Here is a 23733-nt window from a genome sequence, read left to right on the forward strand (position 1 = left end):
ATGCAAGGACGGCTGGTCAGCCTTCAGCCTGTGCTGCTAGACAATGAGACATTCACATAGAAAAGTGCTGAAGGTTGCAGAAGAAAAAGGAATATACCAGGGACTCAGCTTACAAAAACAAACAAAAAGCCCTCAGGTCTTCCTGATTTTATCTTTTCCCTTCCTTACGGTACATTGAGTTCATCTCCTCAAAGAAAAATCTACTGTCTAACCAATTGAGAATAGTATTTTGAGTCTGACTGAAAATTTGGATGCCAGAGTTAAAGTATTTTAACTTGAAGGACTAATTAATATTTGGAAAGGGTAAGCTTTTTTTTTTTTTTTTTTAAGGTTCACTGCTCAGCTACTCATTAAGCACAAAATTGCATCTTCAGTAATTGCTTGTAAAAGCTGAAAAAAAAAAGGTAAACATTTTTGTAGTACAAGCAAGAGTAGACTGCAAAGCAGGATATGAGATTCTCTCATAAAACAAAACAAAAAGAAAGAACCAAAAAGAAACAAACAAGAAGAAAAAAAAAGAGAGAGAGACAACTATGCAAGGTTTAAGCTCTTCCACTGTTCATTAAGATATTGCTTTATGAAGATTGCCTCGCTGAGGGACAAAGTGCACAAATGCAGACCAACAGCTACAAATTCAATGTAGAACTCACATGAGGAGAAAAGGAACCCCAGTGTCTTCCCACACTGCGAGCAATGGAAGGAGCTCTCCTGCCATGCAGCCATCCCAGCAACACTGAGTACTGGCACCCATGCAGAGAACCCAGGGTCAGGGAAGGCAGAAGGGGACTCCCAGCAGGGCAGGCACTAGCACTAGCAGGCAGAAGGGTACTGGTTGGTGAGGTTGCAAAGTACCTTGCTCAGTGTGCCAGGTAGAAGCTCTGCATCCACATTTTTAATGCAGGGCTTAACTGCAAGAGTTGAGAACCATTTCCAAGAGAACAGAGATAGAATTCAAAGAAGATAAGCTTTTGATACAGCCAGCCAGCATATTTGCATGCAAATCATCTCAATCAAAGCTGATTATCTACTTGTATGTATAAAATAATTCCCATTTCCTCATAAGACATTTTGAAAAAAAATATTAATTTAACTAAGAAATATCCTGTTCCAGAGGGATTTTTGGCTATAAAAACAAAGTGACCTTTCATATTAACATTGATTCAAAATGATATTTTTATTTCATTTTGAAATGTCATTTTGTTGCTTTTTTTTAAACTACCAAACCAAAATGAAATGACATTTTAACTTTAAATCCAATGAGAAGAACTATGTATTCAAATGCCAAACTGGAATAGGAGAGTCACTTCTCATTAGATTATTTCTTCCCAGAACTTCAGAAACGTGTTGAGATTTTTTTTACCTCATAAGAAAATGTTTTTCCAAGGCTCCCAATTTAAAATTTATAACAAAAAAGTATTTATTTTTTCAGAAACGGCAGTTCCTGTTGTAACTTAAATTTATTGATGAGAAGAACAATAAGGGCACGGAACATTACAGGAAAGAAGGGTATAAACTCCAAACATATAGCTTTATCTCTTTACACTTTGTACAACCAACTAAAAAACCCTAAGTAACAAACAAAGAACCTGTCTCCTCTTCAGCCTGAAGGAATAAATTCTAAACATTACCTACATTTTTGTGAGGGTTTTTTTTCCTGTCAAAGTGATCTTAAATATTTTTTTCCCCTCAACTAATCAAGCATATAGGGAACATAATCCACTGCCTATGTAGACATGCAGAGTAACTGATGCTAAAATAAAGTCTTAGGAATTAAAAAATTAACCACATCATGGAGCAGTCACTAACGAGGGGAGAGCTTCACAGAATTCTGTCATCAAGCTATAATTATCAACAGAAATACTACAGAACTCAAATCCCTTGACCTTGGAGCATTTTTCTATTTCAAGAAAGGCCCAAAGTGTCCACAGCATGCTTTGGGTGTCAAGCACAAAGCCGAAACTTAGGGGTCATTAAACACCACACTGTCTCAATTGCCAACTACAAGCCATCCACTGTTGTGAGCAAAGCAGGAAAGAGGACTGCTGAATGCAAAGTGGCTGACTTGTTCCAAATGACTGCAAAAGGTCTGCACCACACACAACCCCAGTTTCTGTTCTCTTTTCCTTACTATGGCCTGCCCTAAAGAAATAAAATGCTGTGAGCATTATTAATGTGCTTGGAGAAACAAAAAGCTCAATGAGACAGAGTGCATGTTAGCTGTTATTCTGCAGGGCTGCAGAGACGATTATCATTTTATCTCATGGAAAGAATAAAATAAAGAAGAAATATGAATTACAAGAAGAGAGTGGGAAGATGGGAAAAAACTTCACTCCTGGAGAGCTAGCTCTCATACTGAATTACTGCTGAGTTTCACTAAGCCACGTTGAAAACTAAGTAGGAGAGAAGGAAGGAGAACAACCCAGGAAAGTGCCCTGTTGTGTACGTGGGAGCCGGGGAAAGGAGCGGGCTGCTCCCGAGCCCGAGCACTAGCACGGCCACTACCTCTGCAGGTCCCCCCTTGCTGCCAGCCCCGCTGACTCACGCTGCTGGATTAGGAAACATTCGTGCTGTAGTTTTAGAACTGAATAACAGCGCGATTAATCGAAATGATAACAACCACCACCTAAATGATAATTGCTCGTATTCCCCAGGGAGGACGTGATCCATTATGAGCCATTATCACATCTTTCACAGCCCCCTTTGTTTAGCTCTTACAGGACTGTGATCATAAACGGTTTTAGCTCTTCATTTCCTTATTATTTCTCAAGGATTAAAGCAAATACTTGTCGCTCGATATCCCTTCTACCCTCACTTCTAATTATTTCTTGAAAATTATTACTATTTTCTTTTATTAAGAAGAATTTATGTGGAATTTAGTCATCAGAAATAATGACAATCTTTCATTCTACAGAAAGAACTCAGAAAACTATGTCGCACTTATTGAGATGGGATTTTCAAGGGACTAGCATTAGCTGTACAAATCCTACTGAAATGAATGAGTTACAAAGCTGGCCTGTGAGCACGACACACCAAGATTATTTCTCTTAAAAAGGTAGGAAGTGCAACCCCTTGTCCTGCCTAATGGTTAATACCCAAAAGCATTCTCCTAACTACAACCAGGAACTTACATTCTTCTTTGTAGAATCCCAAAACTAAAGGTAGTTAGGCAGTATCTGGCTCACATAACACTGACAGACATGCACAGCAGCTCAGCTCCAGCACCTGCCTCACCCTGCAGAATCTGAGCTGCTGCTGACTCTTCCAAAAAGAATTCATTCACTTCCCACACAATTAAAGCAACCTAGCAAGTATTAGGCAGCCCTTGAGCTTTACATGCTGTAGTGGGCAAGATGCACCTACATATTTACACCCATCACACTGATCACAATAATTCCCTTGCTTTTAAAAGTATGAAAATCCCCTTATAGTGAAGTTTTTCCTTCTTCCTGTTATTAAAATAAGTGAACACTCACAATAACAGGAAGGAAGCACTTCAGAATCAGTCTAGTGAACAACACTGACAGTGATACTCTTGGGAGATCTAGAGCAAGCTACAAGAAGTAGGTCTGCCTTGATGCACCATGCTGGGAGCTGCTCTTTTTGTACAGGTAAAGAAGTGCTCACCAGAGAAGAATCAGCCCCGCTTCCAGCTTTATAAAAACTTTCTCAGACTGCCCTGTTGACCCAGCAGGTATTTCCATTAGGAGTTGTTCTGTCTCAGCTCCTGTGATATATCTCCTTTAAAATACTCTGGTTCAGGGTGTGCGTTGCTACTTCCTCCATCAAACAGAAGCAGGGCACAAACCAGCCACATGTCCTGCTTCTTTAACACACCTATCCCTTACCAAGATGCTCCTGCATCACTGCTATTATGTTGTCATTTCCAGGTAGAACTTTAAGTCCTTCACTTTAGTCCACATTAATAATTTTCTAGAATGAGCAGTAAAATAGTTAATCTGGACAAAAGCAATGTTTTGTTTTGGTTTTTTTTTTCTAAAATTTCCACAGAAATGGTATTTCATTCAACAATTTCAATTGAGTCAAGTTGCATCAACACTAATGTTTTAAGAGGAGTTTTTTCCTTCCACAAGAAAAAAAGAAAACAGTTTAAGACTATAAATACAAAACCATTGTTTTATTTAGTGGAAGGGTGAACATCTATTTAAACAAACATCTGGACAAACAGGTGCGCTCTCATTCAATATCCTATTAATAATTCCATGTTTTACTCTTTCTTGTTGATTCTAAATGATTTGTGATACATTTAAATCACAGTGGTATAAAATGTCACCTGCTGATATCAACATTTATCTATGATGTATCCTAAGTATTTTGACTCATCCTGTATCTTGAGCTCAAGTTCTGTCAAATATCGTGAGCTAAATTCAGTCAATATTGGAGAGACTTCAAATCAATACCTGAGTAATGCAGAGGAGTATCAGTCATCTAGCAGGTGATACTTCACACTGTCATTTCAAAGTACAGTTTCCTTGGTTATTATGTGTTATTTAGGTAAGGTTTTCATTTTATTTATTTATGTATTCGGGGTGAGGGGCAAGAAGAACTTAGATTTTTATTTGCTTTTGTTTTTTTAAAAAAGTAGTATATGAGATTTTGGCTCTTGTCTGATAAAATTTTCTCCAGTTCTTTTTTTCTTAAAGAGCATTATTAACCTCAGCACATCGGACAAGTGCCAGTACTTATAATTACATTCTCAGCTCCCTACATTCTGAATGAAGCTTTGACTGGATACAGCGATCACCAGAAAGCACACCACTAAACAGCTGCCATTCTCTGTTCCAAAGGTGATCAAATGAACATCAGTGCCATGTGATGTGGCCCCTGCATGTTTCTTATATATCTTACAGAACTGATACACCTTGTGGCTTAGTCAATTCATTGTTTTGTAATAATAGGCTACAGGATGAACGATGGTGTAGGAGTACAAAAGAGATTAATGCATTTATACACTTAATGGAATTAGAAGCAATACAAATTTTGTCACTGAAATACATTGAAGGTAGTGGAAGCCAGACTTTTCTAGACTACTAATTTTATCAGAGAAGAAAGGCTTCTATCAATTCAGCTGCAGGGAAAGCAAAAAATACTGATTTAAGTTAAGAGCCTTCAGTCTGAACCCTTAACCAAACTCAGTAGTTCTAGAAGAACAGGGAGTTCATTTGCATGTTTTTAATAAGTCATTTCAAGTACATAACAAATGCTTTCCCCACTACTTTTTGTGTTGATAGTTTGGTCACAATAGAGATATTAGGGAAAAAAGAAACAAGAACAGATAGCAAGAAAAACGTGCAACTCTCCAAGCACCTTCATCTGAATCTTCTGTTAGCTCATTGCCAACATTTATGTTTATTTGACTTAATATACAGATCTGTAAGCAGACCGTGACCACTAGCAGCTGTGTTTAATACCAAACTACAGACCAGCCCAGTTCTGTTCTGTTCTTAAGAAAACAGAGCAGGGATTGTAAGTGTCAGTGTATTTCTAAGCGCATAAATGTAATTCTTCCAAACTTAAGATCAGACACTGGACCTAACTCTAAATGGAATATTCTATTGCCAAAGGCACGTAACTGGGGGAAAAAAAGTGTCAAGTTATCCATTTGCACTACATTCACTCATTGGAACAAGCCAAATCCTGGCTGAACTACTTAGAAGAAGAATACTGTTCAGAACAGCATGATTACTATCAAACTATTCATTAAAATTTAGGTCCACAAAACTGTACTTTCATATGAATCATGGAATAAATCAGGTTGGAAAGTCATCAGGTCATCCCCAAATATGACAAAACAGGCTTTCCCACAGACTAAGTAGGCTGCAGCACCAACAGGGACACTATTTGTATTTTCTGAATAAATTGTTTGAGTGTAATAGAAAATGGGACAAGTCAACAAATGCAGTCATTAAAAAAAATGAAAATAAATGGAAACACCTTTCTCCTACACTGACAAATTAGAAAGAAATCGAATTTCTGCTGTCACTAGCACAGGGAAAATGAAAACGCTGGACCCTCCAACCTGCACATCTAAAATTATCAGGTCTTTTTTAGGGTCAGCATCCAATTTCTCCATTTCTGAACACACGAAAAAGCCTCTACAGATCCAGAAAATAAAATAAAAAAAGCATTTGGAAATTAAGTAGTATGTATTAATTCTCTCCATATATTTCAATTGTAACCCTTCCAATTTAATAGATAGCATGCTATTTCTTATAAAAATTTCCTTTAAGAGACCACACTGCGATCATTTTTTGAACTCCTCTAGTTTAGATTTAATTTACTAATATATTGATGTGCTGGTGTGTAATTGTCAAGGGTTTCTGGGAGGTGGTGATGTGCCTGAAATCTGAGTCGATTTCATATGCTATGCACTCATGATCTACATCAGCGTATGTAGGCATGTATTTAGGAGGGAACAGTTCACTTCTGTAAGCATAACACCCTTTTAAATTACGAATAACTGTTCCCTTCATGGAGAATTGCACATAAGCTTCATAGCTATTTGATATGGGCTTCTATGAGCCACTATGGCCACCTAGTACTGAAGTATTTCTTTTATAAAATAACAGTACTCAAAAGAAAGAGATGCATACTATTTCAGAATTCTTTACACTATTTTTAAGAACTTGAAACAGTAGCTACATATTGAAAATCATCAGTAGAAAATAAACACATGAAACCACACATCCAGAGCATCCTAGTAATTCTAAGATTCATAAGATATGAATTTTCAACCAAATCCCATTTTAATCCATGTGTTTTTTTAGCATTAGAAAATCAAATAGCACAAAAAAAAACAAAAAAACAACCAACCAACCAAACAAAAAAAAAAACAAATAAAAACAAATAGAACCCTTAACTCTGGTAAAACATGGCTAAACAAAGCTCAGTGTGTTGCAGAGTCATCCATTACTTATTTTCCCTCAGTCAGACACAAAACTCCCTTGCCAGCTTCCAGCTCTCCATAGCAAGAAAAAAAGTGAATGGATATATCAATACTTCATTTTCACATTACCTTACAGAATCACAGAATTATCAAGGTTGGAAAAGACCTAGAAGATCATCTAGTCCAACCATTACCAACACTTCTCAGCTAAATCATATTCCTCAACACAACATCCAAACGTTTCTTGAACACTCCCATGGTCGGTGACTCCAACACCTCCCTGGGCAGTGCATTCCAATGCCTGACTACCCTTTCCAAGAAGTGATACTTCCTAATGTCCAGAATCTTAATCCTGAAGTGCTATTTGCTGCTGAGCCATGGCCAAATGCAATAACAACATTCTACACTAACATGTAAAATTTACTGCACAAAACATAGAATGCAAAATAGAACAGATTTGAATGTAATTATGACACATGTATTTACTAAAGAACTAGAAACATAACATGCTCCTGGATAGAGAAATGATCAGACATTACTGGGGAAAATAAAATAAAAAAAATGCTGTAGAATGTTCTTTAAATGGCAACACATAGACGAGTTAGTAAGGGGTCTCATGTCTTTTCCTTTTCCACTGCAAATTCATTACAATATTTGGTTTGCTAGGGCAACACGCTCAAATTTGACACCACTAATGATGCCAAAAACTTCACAGAATGAATAAAAGCATAAAAGGATAAAGAACAGGTAGATCCTGGAACCCCTGGATTTCACACACCTCATGCTGCTTGTAACTGTCTGACATACTGACTGCAGGAAGATTTACGGAATTGTTCGTGAAGATGCAGAACAAATTCAGAAAGCAGAGGAGATGAAAACAAAAGAATCAAAGGAGATGGGACCGTTAAATGTAGTTAACAAATATAAAACCTTCTGAATATGTGTCAGATGTCAGAGAATTATATTTTATAATACAAGTAAATTAATCAGATATTCTTACCAGAAGGAGTGCTTTTTGGTGTACTCTGCTGTGGAGTAGCTAACTTCTCACCTGAAAGAGAAAAAAAAAAAAAAATAAAGAGTACATTAGGAAACGGGATGCAAAAGCGACCAGTCAAAACTTAAGTGTTGTTTACATTATTTATGTAGCATTAGTACGGGTCCATTCAGTGATCAGAATGTTTATTAATTACACTATTAATTTTTCATAACAAACTTATTCTGTAACAGTATTTCTCCACCAAGTTCATGGGAAGGGAGACATTTACACAAGGGCAGAGCAGCTATTATGCCTGCTTATTTGCTGCTTCTGTTGCAGAGAATCTGGGATTGCAGCTGTGGACATAAAGCACCTTGTATTTATAACATATAGACATAAGAAATGATAACAGTTAAAAGAAAACAACCCAAAACAAATGTTTTTCACACTACGGAGTTTTAGGTGTTTAGAATTAAATCACTAGAGTTGATTTAATCTGACAATAATTTACACTCCTGTTCTAAACTTGTCTGGCTAGTTTAAAGCACTGACCAATAGAGCATTAAGGCAGAGAAGAGACTGTGTGCTCCCCATCATGCTATACTGATGATATGGCCATGCAATAACGATACGTAACCTGCAAGTAGAAAATCTTATGGTTTGGCTACATGCAAACATAGTGCTCTGAGCACTCTCAGAGATTAATCCACCAGAATCACCATAGCTGTTCTCCAGTTATCTCCTAAAAAGTAGGTCTGGGCAAGAGACTGCTTCGTGGTCATCAGAAATTGACCTTTTGTTACCATGTCCATCACAAGGTAACAGCTTTCATTATGAAATGGCCCAGTTGTTCCGTCATAGCAACAAGTTTAATGAAGCAGTCACATGTATTAATGGAGCATTATACTAGGGTTCACATGCTGCCCTTGCTAACCAGAGGCTGTTCAGTTTCTCCATAAGGTAGGTCAGAAATGAACTCTATGTCCATATTTCCCTTATGCGGTGACAGCCAATTCTTCTCATGCCAAAGCCTTTCTTTGTTTGACTGACTGCACTAACTCGATCAAGACACGTGTCTTCAAGCCCTATGACAAGCCACTTCTGAAAGCTGCTTCTGCATGCTAAGCAGTAATTGAATGCAGAGCAACTGTATTTATTTATTTAAAGCAATCCTGGACACCAGTAACATTTCTCACAGTAGCTGACGATTCCCTAGTTCCATTTTCTGTGTCTCATCTTAGCCGACTCACTAACACAATTTTCATACCTCTGTGCAAGTCACTTGCACACACTCCAGGTCTGATTCTCCCTCTACCACCACCTGTCAAACTTTTCACTCATTCTCTTTCCAGACTTAGATCATTACTGATTAAATAGATGAGAAAAACCTAACCAATTTCTCAATGCCTATCCTCTGTATATGTAAATATGAAGAAAATTTCAAATAAGATGCCCCATAATCATTTATATTGTTGTTCTTGTGGATCCCTCCTATGCTCCAGTGCTGCCTTACATCCCACTGAACACAAACAAAGTGACAGATTTACCATCTCACAGTCCTTTTATTTTCATATGTGACAGCATTACGCTACAAGCTGCATTATACATTAAATAGTGTGACAATACAATAGGCAAGGCGTACGTTTCAAAGAAAAATGAGTATCCTTCGAGTTTATCTGATGGCAGTTAGCTTTTGTTATCACTGCAGAAAACATGACATTTTAGTACAGGAGTTTACAGCATGAGCCATTAAGTGAAATTGAAAGTGAAAAAAGTTCCTGACCCTGGAAACATTGTTTCTTAGCCCATGACAGTTTTGCAAAGAATATACTTTTAAAGTTGACACTGACGCACGCATCTCATTCCCAAAAGCGAACTGAACCCCCAAAGAACAACCAGCTTTTTATGTTACATGTTTTTAATGCACAATTCAGAACTACCTTCTATATTGTGGCAACCTAACATCAGATTCCACATAATTATTATGATCACTTAAATTTCATTCCATACCTTATTTTGGAAAGAGACCAAAACACAAAAGCCATACACTGTTATACTGAATCACCAGTATTTTCCACACAAAGCCCATGCCACGAACACACCTTCACTTTGAAAAATTAACAGATGCAAACCCCTAGTTAAATCTGTATTAAAAATATGACCTCAGTAAGCAGAGAGCACAATAATTACAAATAGCTGTTACTAAAGGCATCATTCACGTCTCAGTTCTCAGCTGAAACCTCTCCAGAAAGAAATCAGAGGAAAAAACCCACACTCTAGGTACAAACAAATCTCTCAATTTCCAGAAGTGTTTTTCGTGCTCCAGCTACACAGAAAAATAATTTATTTGAGTTACTCAAGGATTAAAACAAGTCAGCCACAAACTGACTAGTGCAGAGATGCATTAATCACCAGTATTTCTAAGCCTCTGTCATTAATGAGATCAACAACATAAGGATAAGTGTAGTGTTTCTCTCCCTAAAAGAATACTCAAACTTTGGGAAGGAAAACTTTGCTTCTAAAAATAGGCTTTTTGTTGTCAAAAGCTCTTTAGGATACTTCAAACAATGGTAGGTGTGGGAAATACAGAAGATCAGTGGGGGGTGGAGGGGCTGACAGGTTGCTTAGTAAAGCCTTTTGTTAATAGAATATTTTATCCAATAACAGTATATTTGTTTTTTTTAGTCTGTTGAAGCAGAGAAATTACTATTGTTTGTATTAGAGTTACAAATGACAGAAAGGCTGCTTTTGTACAGCTTTAGTGGTGTGGAATACAGTAAGAGAATGAAATGCTGAAATGCTTCCTAACATCTGCATGTGTACTGGAGTTCTGTCAAGTGAATGTTATATACATATGAAAATAAAGACAGACATGCGCCAGAAACTAAAATCATATGAAAATGAACTCCCCAGTAGTTGATAAGTTTTCTCACTTACTAATAGGAAAAGATACTATCTCTTGAAAGCCAGACTAAGTTAATGTAATGCGAAGAGAGAAGCACACTATTCACAGAATTTATACAAAGTAGGACTTCCCCCAAACAAACACCAAGCTCAAACTTCCCATGTTTCCTTAGAGAGGCCATAAAAACAGCTGGTACCAACTTTTTACCAGCAAGAGGTAAGGATCAGAAAAAGCAAGTGCACAGAGCTGGGCTGGAGCCAGTTCCCTACCCCTCATAAGAGCACAGCCACTGACATGCAGCTGCACTGCTCCCTGACAACCAGCTGACCAAGCCTCAGCCTTCTCTTCCTCACCTCAGAGATTCACCATTCACTTCACAAGAGCAAATTGTCAGCCATCTTCAGAGCAGTTTTGCACCTGCAAGTATATCATTAGCTGGATCTCAGGTTAAACTGAGCCTGTCCTGCTGTTTGCTTTATTTGCATAGCATGGAAAGCATGGTTGTTCTGTGGACATGCTTGGGGCTCTGTATTTGAGAAGAGCAATGCAAATCCCACAAGTGCCTCTTCTAAGGTCTTTTCCAGACAGTGCCAGGCTACTTGAGGAAGCTGTTCCTAAGGAAAGGCATGTCATATCACTACTGAGCATTTTACCTGCTGTAGCTCTCTAACTGCCAGCTTCAGGTGGAACGATAAGGGCCAAGATAACCACATTTTCTGCAATGCCACACAGGTATCACAGAAGCACAGACTGATGCAGTTTTCAAGATATCTCTAGAGATCATCTGGCCAGTGTCAACTTAAAATTAAAACCAAAAGCCAGGCTGAGTAGATGTATATCTGGCTTTGAGCACCTTCATCCATAACAAACCCAGAGACTGGAATTTCTCTTACTGCATCTTATACTTGGTCTCCTTTCCCCTTTGGTTGTACAGTTCCAGCAGACCCCATCTTCTCTGAAAAACCCCAGATACCTGTAAGTACCTGAAGACAGCAACAATACTCTCTCCACAACCTCTTAAAAGAGAACAAACTAAGCTGTCCCCAGCTCCTCCTATATTGTGCTTGAGCCCTCTCAACATCAGATTTTGCTAAGATTTATATCACCAAGTTCTTTAATGTTATCATGCCATCTTCACTATCTGGTGTCCTTCTCTACTGCTGCCACTGATACATATAGATACACTTCAATATTTATTTTATATATATAAAATAGCTTCAGGACATGTTTGAACAACACAAAGCTTGGATTATAGTCTTATTTTCTTTTAGTCCTTATTTCTTCACCAGGATGTGATTTGGTTGTCTTATCTTGCTCAGTTATTGGTCTGAGGATAACAGGTAACAGAAACATGGCACCATGAAAATGATGAGAAAGTGAAACATCTACAGGCTGTAGTAAAATCTCATTTATCCTCACCTATGAGAAAGAGAAGACAGCAAAATTAAACTGAATTATGGAGGATGACAGCAAAACTAGTTCTTTTTTCATGAACTGAGATCTCCCAACTCAAGTTCCACGCTTCTCTGAAAGCAGTAACACTTAATATTTTGTTTGCAGTGAGACAAATAATAAACTCCAAACTAAAATACAAAGTTTAATGAGAAAAACATTTGCCTACGTTACCAAAATAGAATTTCAGCTGGCAAGCAAGCAGAAACCATACTGCTGGCCCCAACCTCCAGAAGTTCTACTGACACACTGATATCAATACTCCTCCAAAGCCTACTGGTTTGGGGTAAGCATGCAGGAAGATGCTTCCATTCTCCACTGCAGAGGCCAGACACAACCCCCCCACAGCGGCAGCAAGAACTCAAACACAAACCCAAACAAAACAGGGCGAGTTTGAGACTCTAAGTCATATCCTGAACATAATGTAGTATATCTGAATTTATCAGTAACTGCAGATGCCATTTAACTTTCTTCCCAGCTGCTCATCACAGAGTGCCTAACCACTCAGGGCTGCACATGTTCATTTTCCTGACTCCTTGCAAAGTGTCACAGCAATATTTTTCCTGATTCTTTACTTTTGGCTGCTACTGCCTTGCCACCTTCCCTCAGCTAAAGTTTGAATACATTGATGGATTAGAATAGCTTTGATAGAAGAATGAGGTTCCTTGAGCTAAGAAAAGGGAAAAATAGTGTAGAAGTGATTTGGAAGTCTCTTCTTTGACTCTTTCTTCCAATTATTTCAATTTTTTCACTGTCAGGTTTTTTTTCTCGACTGGACCAAGTATAGGAACAGCTGGTTCTAGCTGTTTCCTTCAAGGAACTCTGTGTTCTATGGATTTGCAAAAACTTTTTTTCAAGTTGATTGAGCCAATCTGGTATGGATGATGAGGCAATGCAAGCAGTGTCAGGACAGGGTCAAAATAGCTATCATGTAATGAAGCTCTGGTTCAGACAGTTTGGCAAAAATAGTCTCAAATCACATAATGTCTTTAAAGAAAGCAATCTCATGAACAGATCAATCTCAATACCAGAATTAGTAGTTTTTCAAATAATGGTCTCAGTGAAATCACTTCCCTAAAGTAAGCAAAAGGAATCCATATTTTCTTTATCAGTGGCACAAAAACAGCTCTCTCATATTTGAGCATCAACTGACAGTGCACCAGGAATCAGCACTTGCAACAGAAGCCAGTGATTAAAAACAACCTGAATAGCTCATCTGGGTGTTTTTCAGAAAGCACCTGCATGCTCTGCAGGTAGGGGAAGGAGGCAAAACAATTTCCAGCATTAGAACAAGAATGCACATGTCTTTAATGGATCGTAAATTCCAGATTATGAGAATTCTACTGTATCTGTAGAACCTACAGCCCTGAGATTCACAGGAAGAAAATCTCAAGGGCTCACAATTGTAATTTTATCCACTGGCAGATGAGCTTTGGCAAAGTCAAGATACTTGTATGAGCACTTGGTAGCCTGAAGATAAATAAAACCTGAAGCTACTTTTTAAGGACACATTTTTCATAGCATATGCACTACAATACATTCTCCAGAGTCCTTCTTCCAAACCTAACACTACAGCGGTAAGCATTAGGTTTCCATAGAACGAACTTATTTCCACATTTGCTTTCACATAGTCACTTAACCTTATTGACATATCTCACTTTATTTAATGCTATTTCTAGGCCTTAAAAAAAAAAAAAAAATAATCAAAATACACAAATACTTTTTCAGTGTCAGACCATCAGCAGATCAAAGCAAAGACATTCAGAGCAGAGCTGTACTGAAACCAACTTAAAGTACCTCCCTCTATTATAATGCCTTTGAAAAAGTATCTAGCAGCTTTTGTTTCTCACATAAACAAATTTATGGTGTTAGATGCAATAACTTTAAAAATTAAGAAATAGCATTCAAAAGTTGAAGTCAGTACGTGACTGAATCTAAGAAATAAATTAGAGCAATATTAGAGTTACTAGCTTTGTTTCCCATATAAGAAGGATAGTGCATCTCTCCCAAATGGCTTGGTAAAGCCACATACAATGACACCATCACTGGTAGGATCTTCACGAGCCTTCAGAAATTACATCAGTCTTGTAGAGAGATTTAAGTTATTGAATGCTCTGAACTATCAAAACTCTGATATAAACCAGACTTTTCAAGGAATCTAAACATTTTTATGGAATGCTGCACATAAAGCAAAGGTCCTTCAAGGAAGGTACATTGGGGGGAAATATTTTAGCTTCTCTATGGCTATTAGGTTTAGTAACTGTAAGCAATCTTAAAATGCAAACGCTTCAGTGTAAAGACTGAACACCAAATCCAACAGATCTAACAGGCACAGTGTCATGGAGGTAGCCTGATAAGGAAAGCATATACTCATTTACTGTGTAAATGTACTTAAGACAATCTTAAGTTGGTTCAGGTCTAATGAAACTGAAGCAAACCCAAAACTGCACTGGAAAAGCTTGCATTACAGCTCAAATAATTATCAAATAATTATATAATTATCAACTAGAAAAACAGTCAAGTTCCATTTGATATACAGGAGAAGAAATATTTTTTCTTTTTCTTTTTTTTTCCCCTCCCTACAATCCTATTCTTTAAGAACTTCAGAGTGCCACATTTTTGATCTTTATATAAGTGACCTTGGTGAAACGAATAAATTGAACAAGAGTGTCCCCTAGTGGTCAATGAAAGCAATATTTGCCATTTTCTTTTGAGCTCTTTTTGCTGTGGAGGTGCTCTGGAGCTGCTTTGTTTGCCCCTCCACAGAGTTCTGTCAAATGCTCAATCCACACTGTGATATTGACAAGTACCATACATTCAAGAAATGCCATTGTTCCAATGTTTTCTAACATTCAATTTTCCCACCTCCACCAACTCTAAAATAAAATAATAAATGAAAATAATAATAACCAAAAGTAGACATCTCAGAACAGCTCTAATAAATCCACAGTTTTAATATTTTATCTTTTTACTGAGGGAAATTTAAGTGTCTGCCTAAAAATCATATTTTGAATTTTTAAAGACAATAAATTATTGAGTTCAGACAACACTGAATTTGACCATGGAAAGAAGAAATCTGATAAGATATTCTAAGTAGAAACAAAGGCTAAACCAAAGTGAAAGAAGTGAAATAGTTTCATTCTCTAAGGAGGCCCAAATTTAAATGACCAGTCAGTGTCAATTCTACAAGAAAAATAGAATTTTACTGAAGTTCATTAAAACTTTGCAGTCCTACATTACTATTGGTATTCCAAAGTCCACAGGAGTTCCTCTCTCAGTCCAGTGAAGAAGAAACTCCACTGACATGGAACAAAAGCTGGTGCCTAAGGGGCCTAAGGAGCCTGCTTGCTACATTTCAGCATGGGCGTTGTTATACCATAGGTGAGGCTTTGTTGTACAATGGTTGTTTTTCATTTTATAGGAATAGGATTTGACTCCCTCTTACCACTGAGAAATAGGGCAAGTAAGTGATATTTTAAAGAAGTATCACTGTTGCCACCTACCAGCCAATTTGATCTTAATGATGTAAGACCTTAAAAATCCCAGAAGAGAAAGGCACTAGTCTCTCAATCTGGAACTCTAGAAGTAACAGACAACATCATTTTAATTGCCTTTTTTTTTTTTCCTGTGAATATTTATTGTTAATTAACAAGAGGTATACAAACTCCACAAGAAACTAAATGCTTTGCTGTTAGAAGCTAGTTACAGTGCAACTCATTAAATTTATAGTTCAGGAACCTTCAAGATGTTCATCTGTACTGTGATACATGTAATTATTTTCTACTTCTCTATTTGTTACAGATGAAGGAAATAACATTTTTCAGTAGCTCCTCTGGAATTATGCCTTTTGTTCATTATCGTTAGCAGACAGAAACATAGCTGTTATTCAAAGCCAAGCAGAACTTGAAATGATTCCAAAACACGGCTAGTTTACTACAAATGATTCACTGGGCCCAGTTACAAACTGGAGTAAATCCACTCTACCTTACTATTCTTAACAGAGATATATATTCCCAGATACAACAGAAGGTATCACGAGGCTTTGACTGGCATGCCTAGTTTTCCAGCATACCTATTCTCTACACTACATGCAAAGTTGGAACTTACAAGAGGCAGCAGTCTTGGGAACCAAACTGAAACCTGCAACAATATTCATTACAAACATTCCACATCTTTTCTCCATCCAAATTGATTCTGTGCACACAGCACTTGTGCAAGCCACTTAGATAAAGTTCCCAGTTGCTAAAAGAGAGGATTGCACAACAACCTACCACTGTTGCCTGCTCTCTGCTGCTGCTCTGACTGGTGTAGGAAAGAAAAGAGAGTTCACGTAGAGTGCAGAAAAGTGTCAGGGATTGCAAAAAACTCCTCCTTCATCAGAGGCATAAGAAGGTACAAATCTGGGGTCAAATTACTCTGGGTTGGTAAAAGTTGCACATCCAAAAAACCATGATGTGGCTGTATCCAAGTTTCCCATCCCACTGGCAGCGACGCACCTGTAATATCCACAGAACTGCAGAATACACAGTGAGGAGAGATTTAACTATGCCAGAAGGGCAAGTATCGGCTGCTTCAAATACTGCTCTCATCTTTCCAAGACACTTTTTCCTATGCAGATGACAAATTATGCACTATTCATCTCTCAGTTGATTAAAAGCACTTGTCATTATTTGTTGGCAATTAATAGACAACATAACAAACCTGCAAACACAAGTGTCTATATCCCCTGATAAGTACACCAGAGGCTGTCCCCCACTTTTCATGAGTTACATGTATCACCTACTGGAACCAGAATAACTTCAGAAAGAGCATACAAGGAAACTCCGGTTCCTTTTAATTAACATTCCACCAGCATATCCTGTAGTAGATTGGTCCTCACCAATTCTCAGCATCATTTCTTGTCTTTGAGATAGAAAAGAAAGGTCCACACCCCATACCCACAAGTACACTTCCATTTGTGGACAGGGATGAGAGTCAATAACATATAAGGTGCTCATATACAAACGGCACAAGACCCAAGACCAAGAAAGAATTCCAGAGGGAGCAGAATTTCTTGGTAGTTCAGCAAGTTTTGTCATGTGAATGAAGATCATTAGTGAATTTTAACTTTAAGTTTCAGTTATTTACTATTTTGAAATACCTCATGGAAGGTATTTATGACTGAAAAGAATGAGGAAGCACCTGCCAGACAGCATGGGAACAAGAGCATCACATGCAGCAGCAGGCAGCCCAGTCAGAGAAATATTCAATTCCAACCATCCAAAAAATAAAGCGAGCCAACTTCCCACTAATATCAGTTGTTTCACAAACATTAGTTGAGAAAAATTTCTTGCTTTTTTTGTCATGGCCTTAAGCACAAGTTCTTTTTCTGGTCTTGTGTCCTTCATTCATTTACAGGCAGAACGCGGTGGGCAGTCTGACAATGAACTTGAACGGTTTAGGTCAGATTGGTCAGTTGCTTTATAAATCTGCAACCTTGTGCAAACTGTTTTCAGCAGGTTTTACCAAGAAAGATGACCTTAACAATAACATTGAGTTTATTTCTGGTCACTGAGTCACTGTTTATTTATAACTACTGTAAATACCTAACCTTCCTTCTTAAAGGTTGATGCATTAGCACCATTTAAATGAATATGAAAGCATTTTGTCTCTAATTATTTGATCTCAAGGATCACCAGAAAAATTACATGATTAAACAATACTGTATCTCTCACAAATTTAAAGCAAGGAAGCATTATCTTATAATAGTGCTACCCAAAAGGAAAAGACAATAGGAGCTTTTAACTCTCGCTTTATCACAACTTTGAATTAGGCATAACTTTCAGTGAGTGTTTCTATATTTAGGATTTTTTAATTTTAATTTTTATTTTTTAACTAGTCATTGCTGATCTACAGTAGCAGACAACTTCTGCTACAGGATTTATCATCTTGAAACATTTTTTGCAGCTTCCATTGAGCTCTGTTCTGCCCAAGAGTCTTACTGATAGCTAGCAGGCACATACCATGCTATACCACTGCTTTCCTCCTGTGGGTTGCCAGAAGGACCTCAAAATAGTCTCAAAACCTACTGCAAAATACTTAGCACAGAGCAGCACTGACTAGTTGATGGACATAGTGTACATGAAAGAATGAATAACTGAACTGAAAGACAATGATGGTCCACCAATAGAGTCTCCTTTCTCTTTTTTAAAAACTCAGATTCCAAGGATCCCAGATTCCAGTGCTGCATAAAATGTTTATTCAGATTTGATGTTTCCCAGAAGCTCCCACAGCTGCCATTATTTACTGATTTTGGTTTTTCAAGTTCATAACTACTTCCTGCAGTATCAATTTTGCCAAACCTTGTAATGTTCACAATCACAACTGGCTAGCTCCCCCAGCTCCAGGGAGGAATGCCTTCTCATTTAGCATGTTTACTTCCATGGTGAGTTATAATGCGATCATTACTCCTACTAATTGCATTATTTTTATCATGATATAACAAGTTACAACTAGAATTATAAATAGATGGTCACAATGTGTAGCCAATTTTGTACTGATGTTTCTGATACAAAAATTGGAGCCACGCTTCTGTGTAAAACTGAGTTCCTCTTCTTTGATACCATCTGTGATCATATCTGCAGGTGTTAATTACTCTTTTGATAACACCAAAACTAATCCTATTTAGTCTAACAGTAGGAATGCAGACTACAGCAACTTATTACCAAGGTCCCAAAATGTAAAAAAGATACCTTGTCCCCTTTTTACTCTCCAAATAAAATGGTTTAACAATAGCAAGTGTCCAATTCCCTAAGGACATTATTAACTCAGGCATCCAGTGTTAAATAAATCAGATACCAGATGAGACAGAATTAGAATAGACAAATTAGTCAGCAGAGGATGCATAGTATAATATTCAGCTGAACCTAGCTGCATTCACATTACTCCTAGACTTTAGAGAAAAGTTTCAGTTTAGTGACAAATTCACTTTGTTCTGCACAGACCAGGAGTTAGTTGACAAATGTGACTGGTGGATTCAGAGCAATAACACAATCAAACTGCTGCCCAGTATTAGCCCTTTAAGCTACTTGGTAGTTTGAGATTTACACGGCATACATACGTGAACTATGTAGACCAGACCTACCAAAACACAGTCTCCCTCAGATTTAAAGCAACAATTTCTCATGGCTCAACTCTGAAAAAGAAAGTATTCACAAACAACTATTAAATTTCTTCTTAATGTTGCATAAGAATTAACAGGTATGATATTGGAATATGCATTGCCATCACTAAAGCACACCAGAAAGGGAACAAAGCAGATCTTAATTTTCATCTCCACAGTTTTCTTGAATAACTAATTCATTTCTGTATTCAAGGGGAAGGGAAGGTCATTGGCTGATGTATCTAGAAATAAATCTACTGAAGCAATGTCTAAGTCCTTTTCCTTTGAAGCACCAGTAACTTGAAACTAACTGCAGGATATCCAAGATGACAACTTCGCTGATTACCATGCATACATCAGGTAATACTAGAGATGTGTTAAAAACAAACAAAAAAGCTGTTGTCTACTTCAAATTCATTGCTACTTTGTATTGTGAGTATCCTGAAATATTATTGTACAGAAACAAACACCATGAAAAGTACTCCAGAGCATCCAAGAGGTCACTTTCTGATAAATGCTCTATGAGACAGGCAATACACAGAAAAAGATATCTGATAAGGTTTGCTAAAGAAAGCAGCAAGTGCACATCAAATAGATAAAGTAAAAGATAGGAAAGAAAAAATAATAATAATAAAAAAATCTTTTCAATTCACTTCCCCTGCATCCTTCTTCTTCTTTCCCTTTTGCTTTTTTACCTATGCCTTCTATACAAACATTATCAGCTGAGTTCTGTGTTTTGAGTTTTATGAAATTAAATCCTCCATTTGCAGATTCCAACTGGAGTACCAGAACTCTCACAAGTACTTGAGATTCCCAGCACTTTTTCCAGAACAGTAAGATTTGCCAAAGACTTATTCCATTTTGAGAGAGAACTGTGCAAGATCACGAGCACTTCTACTTTCCCAGGGATAACATGCAGGACACCAGCACAAACCAGGGTAGTAAGGAGCTGCTGGAGACACACCAGCTGTGGTTAGCTTTCAGGATGCCTAAATCCACTCCTTACTTTCAAGGCTCTCTGGAGACCACAACCACTAGATATTTATCAAATTTCTATACACCCCAATCACTGATAGCTTTGCTTGGGAGTTTTTGATACCATTATAAGCAATCTGTTTTCAATTTACTTCAAAAGTAATACCTCCTATTTATTTTTGTATCAATAGACACAGAGCAGAATAACATTACTTGATAGAGGAAATACTCAGCTAACAAACACTTTTTCAGAGTCACCATCAGCAGCTATGCAGGTTTTTTTTACTTATTTTCTTTGCTAGTGATAAACAGGACCCTGCATGCCATGCTCACAACAATCTGCACCAGCAGAGGTGATCCACTGACAGCGCTGCTGAAATGCTCCACCCACCCACTCATTGAACTCACATCCACTGTTTGGTCTCCAGTATTTAGCACATGTCAATAAAAATCAACAAGTGACACTTTCTTCCACCTCCCCACATGAAGGAATCCAGTGACATACCTTTGCTACATATTCACTTCCATGTCAGATGACATACTGTCAGACTGCCCCTCTGCTGCCATCTGTCACACAGCAACAAAATGTAACTGAATTTTAGTGGGAAAGTTCAACTGCCATCCCGACAAATTCTGCCTCCTGCTGTGGGCAAACAATGTAATAAGAGGTATTACTTTTGGAACAGCTCTTACATTAGGCAGTGCCTACAAGGCACAGACTTCATGTGCTTCTAACATTAGCTAAACTGATAATATTTAAGATACATCTCTGACCACCTATCCAGTAAAGGTCTTGAAAATATAATTCCTTTAAGGAACTCCACACAGGGCAACCTGGTGTGGTGATCTCTGTATTAACCCCCCACCCTGATGGTAAGGACAAGTTACCATCACAGGGAGGCATGTCTTGCTTTGTTCAATTAAGCTACATTTTTACTGTGGATATCATTACTACCATATCAACTTCCAGTCTGCCACAGAGGCCTCCCAGATCCACATAAAATTAAGCACTAGTTGTGCTGCTTAATAGAAATGAGGTTTTTGCCATTAGAATTACATTTATTTTTATAATAAAGGGATAGGAGATTTGCTAGATCTGCTGCAGTTATTTTACAAAGAATTAAAGTAATTAACACTGTGATCCTGAAACTGTAATAGTAACAAAAGAAAAAAAACCTCGAAGATGACATTTTCTCAATCCATAGATTAAAGTAGTTTTTTTTTTCTGTAATTTAAAAGGAGTGATTTAATTTTTAATGGATTAATGTAACAATAAAACAAGCTGGAAATCCCATATTTTCTCTCATTCTTCTCTTTAAATCTCCATCTGTAATTGTTTTCCTCAGCTTTTGTTAGGTCCTCTGGGTCTGCAGGACCAAAGCAAGCACATTTTCATTGGGTCATAAACCCTGACTAAATGACAGTTAACCCCAGTGGCCAACTTGCTGAGAAAGGGTCACAAAAATATTTATAATTCATGAGTAGAATGTTTGAGTGCATTTCAAGCATTGTTTATGCCCTGTGGCAGTTTTATAGCTCTTCACAGGAAAACTTACTTCTTCCATAAATACCTACAGTCTCCCTGAGGACAGTTTTTTCTCAAGGTGCCTTCATTCTACAAGTGCTCCCAAATTGGCTTCTCACAAATGAGACAACTAGTTTATTGAAGTTATCACACCTTTTCTCAATAATGAACCTCAGTACTCAGCTATCTACTACTAATGTAAAATGGGTGATTTTTGTCATTCTTTGTCATTGGAGATGCTTGTCCTTCAAAAACAAGTTTGGAGGATTTTCTTCTCCAAAGTCATTTTCATGAAACAAATCAATCCATATCATATCCACATGTAGTACAGGGAGATGTGCACTCAAATATCTTGTCTCAGCCTTACAGTTATATTCACATTTTCAAGGTAATGCAGAGAAGCAACATACTCAGGACAATAAAAAAAATGTTATGACCACATCTCATGAATTAGTTTCTTCACAGTCATTGCCTCCAACTCAGTGACCTGTGACTGCATCACTCCATCCCGGCCTTGTCTATTAAAACTTACATCACCTCCAGAAGAATTTGTACAGGGAAAAAAAAACAAATTTAAGCCACTTCCACAAGAAATAAGATCCTTCCTACTTGCACACTACTTAACGTGCAGGCTATATACCACTACACCTGTAACTAGTAAAGCAAAGATAAATCAAATAGGGATACCAATTAATAGCACCAACAAGATTTGTTTTCCTCATCCCCCAGCATCCCTTTTGTTTGTTGCTGAGTTTCCTGGGGGGGGGGGGGGGTGTAAAGGAGGAGCAGGCAAAGAAGAAAACATTTAAAGACAAAATTACAGCAGATTTTTTTTTTCTCTTTCTAGTTTTAAAAAATAGAGCATTCTGTTTAAACGCACAACTGTACACACAGATGGTTTAAATATATATTGAATGGTACTGTTTAACTTCATAACACAGCACACCTGAAGGAATCTGAAGTAGTTGCAGATTTCTGAGAAAACAGGTTAATGGTCAGATGCATCACTGATGCTTCTTTGGACTTATGCAGTTCTCACATCTTTACCTCATTTCCATGTCAAAGTTGATTATTATATTTGTTTGGTTTTTGCCACTGTCAAAGCATAAAACTTAATTGAGCCACCATCATCTTGCATTTAAGCACTAAAATTTCCACAATGAGTGGCAAGCACTGAAAAGGAGCGTGGTTGGAGGAAAAACATGAGAAATTACTCATTCAAACACATGGTGGTCAAGAGACTGGAAAGCACATGTTCACAGGAGCACCTTTGCATGCTGGACATACTCCATCAGATTACTTGACCCACCACCTAAATCCCTATTTCTTTTGTCACTGCATACAAACTATATGAACAGCTATCAGAGACAGATTAATCAAAGTTCACGTTTCACAACAGTTTGTCCAGATGCTTTCTGTTACTCTATAAGAATCATTTCTCCTTTTCCTGGACAGAGAGTCCAAAAGTATTTTGTTGTTTTCTTTGTTTTCCTTCTTAAATAGTCAAATTTCATTTCTGATTTATTAAAAACAAACTAAATTTTGAGTTACATATGCCCTGTTAGAGTACTATCATTGTTACCTACCATCTGTCTGATGAGTTAGAAGCTTGGCAAGAAGTTTGCACACATTACATAGACAGAAACATGTGTATAGTACACAAACTAATTCTTGTCATTATCTATTTACTTAAAGGTTAAATTAGACCTATTTTTTCCCCACACATTTATTTTCCCTCACATTCAGTTAAACAAGATGCCCACAAGCTTCCCTTCGGCATGAAGTCTTTGCTAACAACCTGCCAGAATTAACTGTAATATCTTACAGAATTGTTCCCAGCAAGAACACAGCT

General features: G+C 37.5%; 1 protein-coding gene across 10 annotated transcripts in view; it reads right to left on the reverse strand.

The window, feature by feature from the left end:
• TENM2 (teneurin transmembrane protein 2) overlaps nucleotides 1–23733 on the reverse strand; it is a 1269291-nt gene that overhangs the window by 1204076 nt on the left and 41482 nt on the right. For all 10 annotated transcript variants that reach the window (XM_032447373.1, XM_015875932.2, XM_015875931.2 and 7 more), the window contains exon 2: nucleotides 7905–7955. The gene's annotated coding sequence lies outside the window, so the exon portion shown is untranslated. The remainder of the gene's footprint in view (nucleotides 1–7904; nucleotides 7956–23733) is intronic.

The sequence above is a fragment of the Coturnix japonica genome, chromosome 13 (genome assembly GCF_001577835.2).
Source record: "Coturnix japonica isolate 7356 chromosome 13, Coturnix japonica 2.1, whole genome shotgun sequence".
Taxonomy (NCBI): Eukaryota; Metazoa; Chordata; class Aves; order Galliformes; family Phasianidae; genus Coturnix; species Coturnix japonica.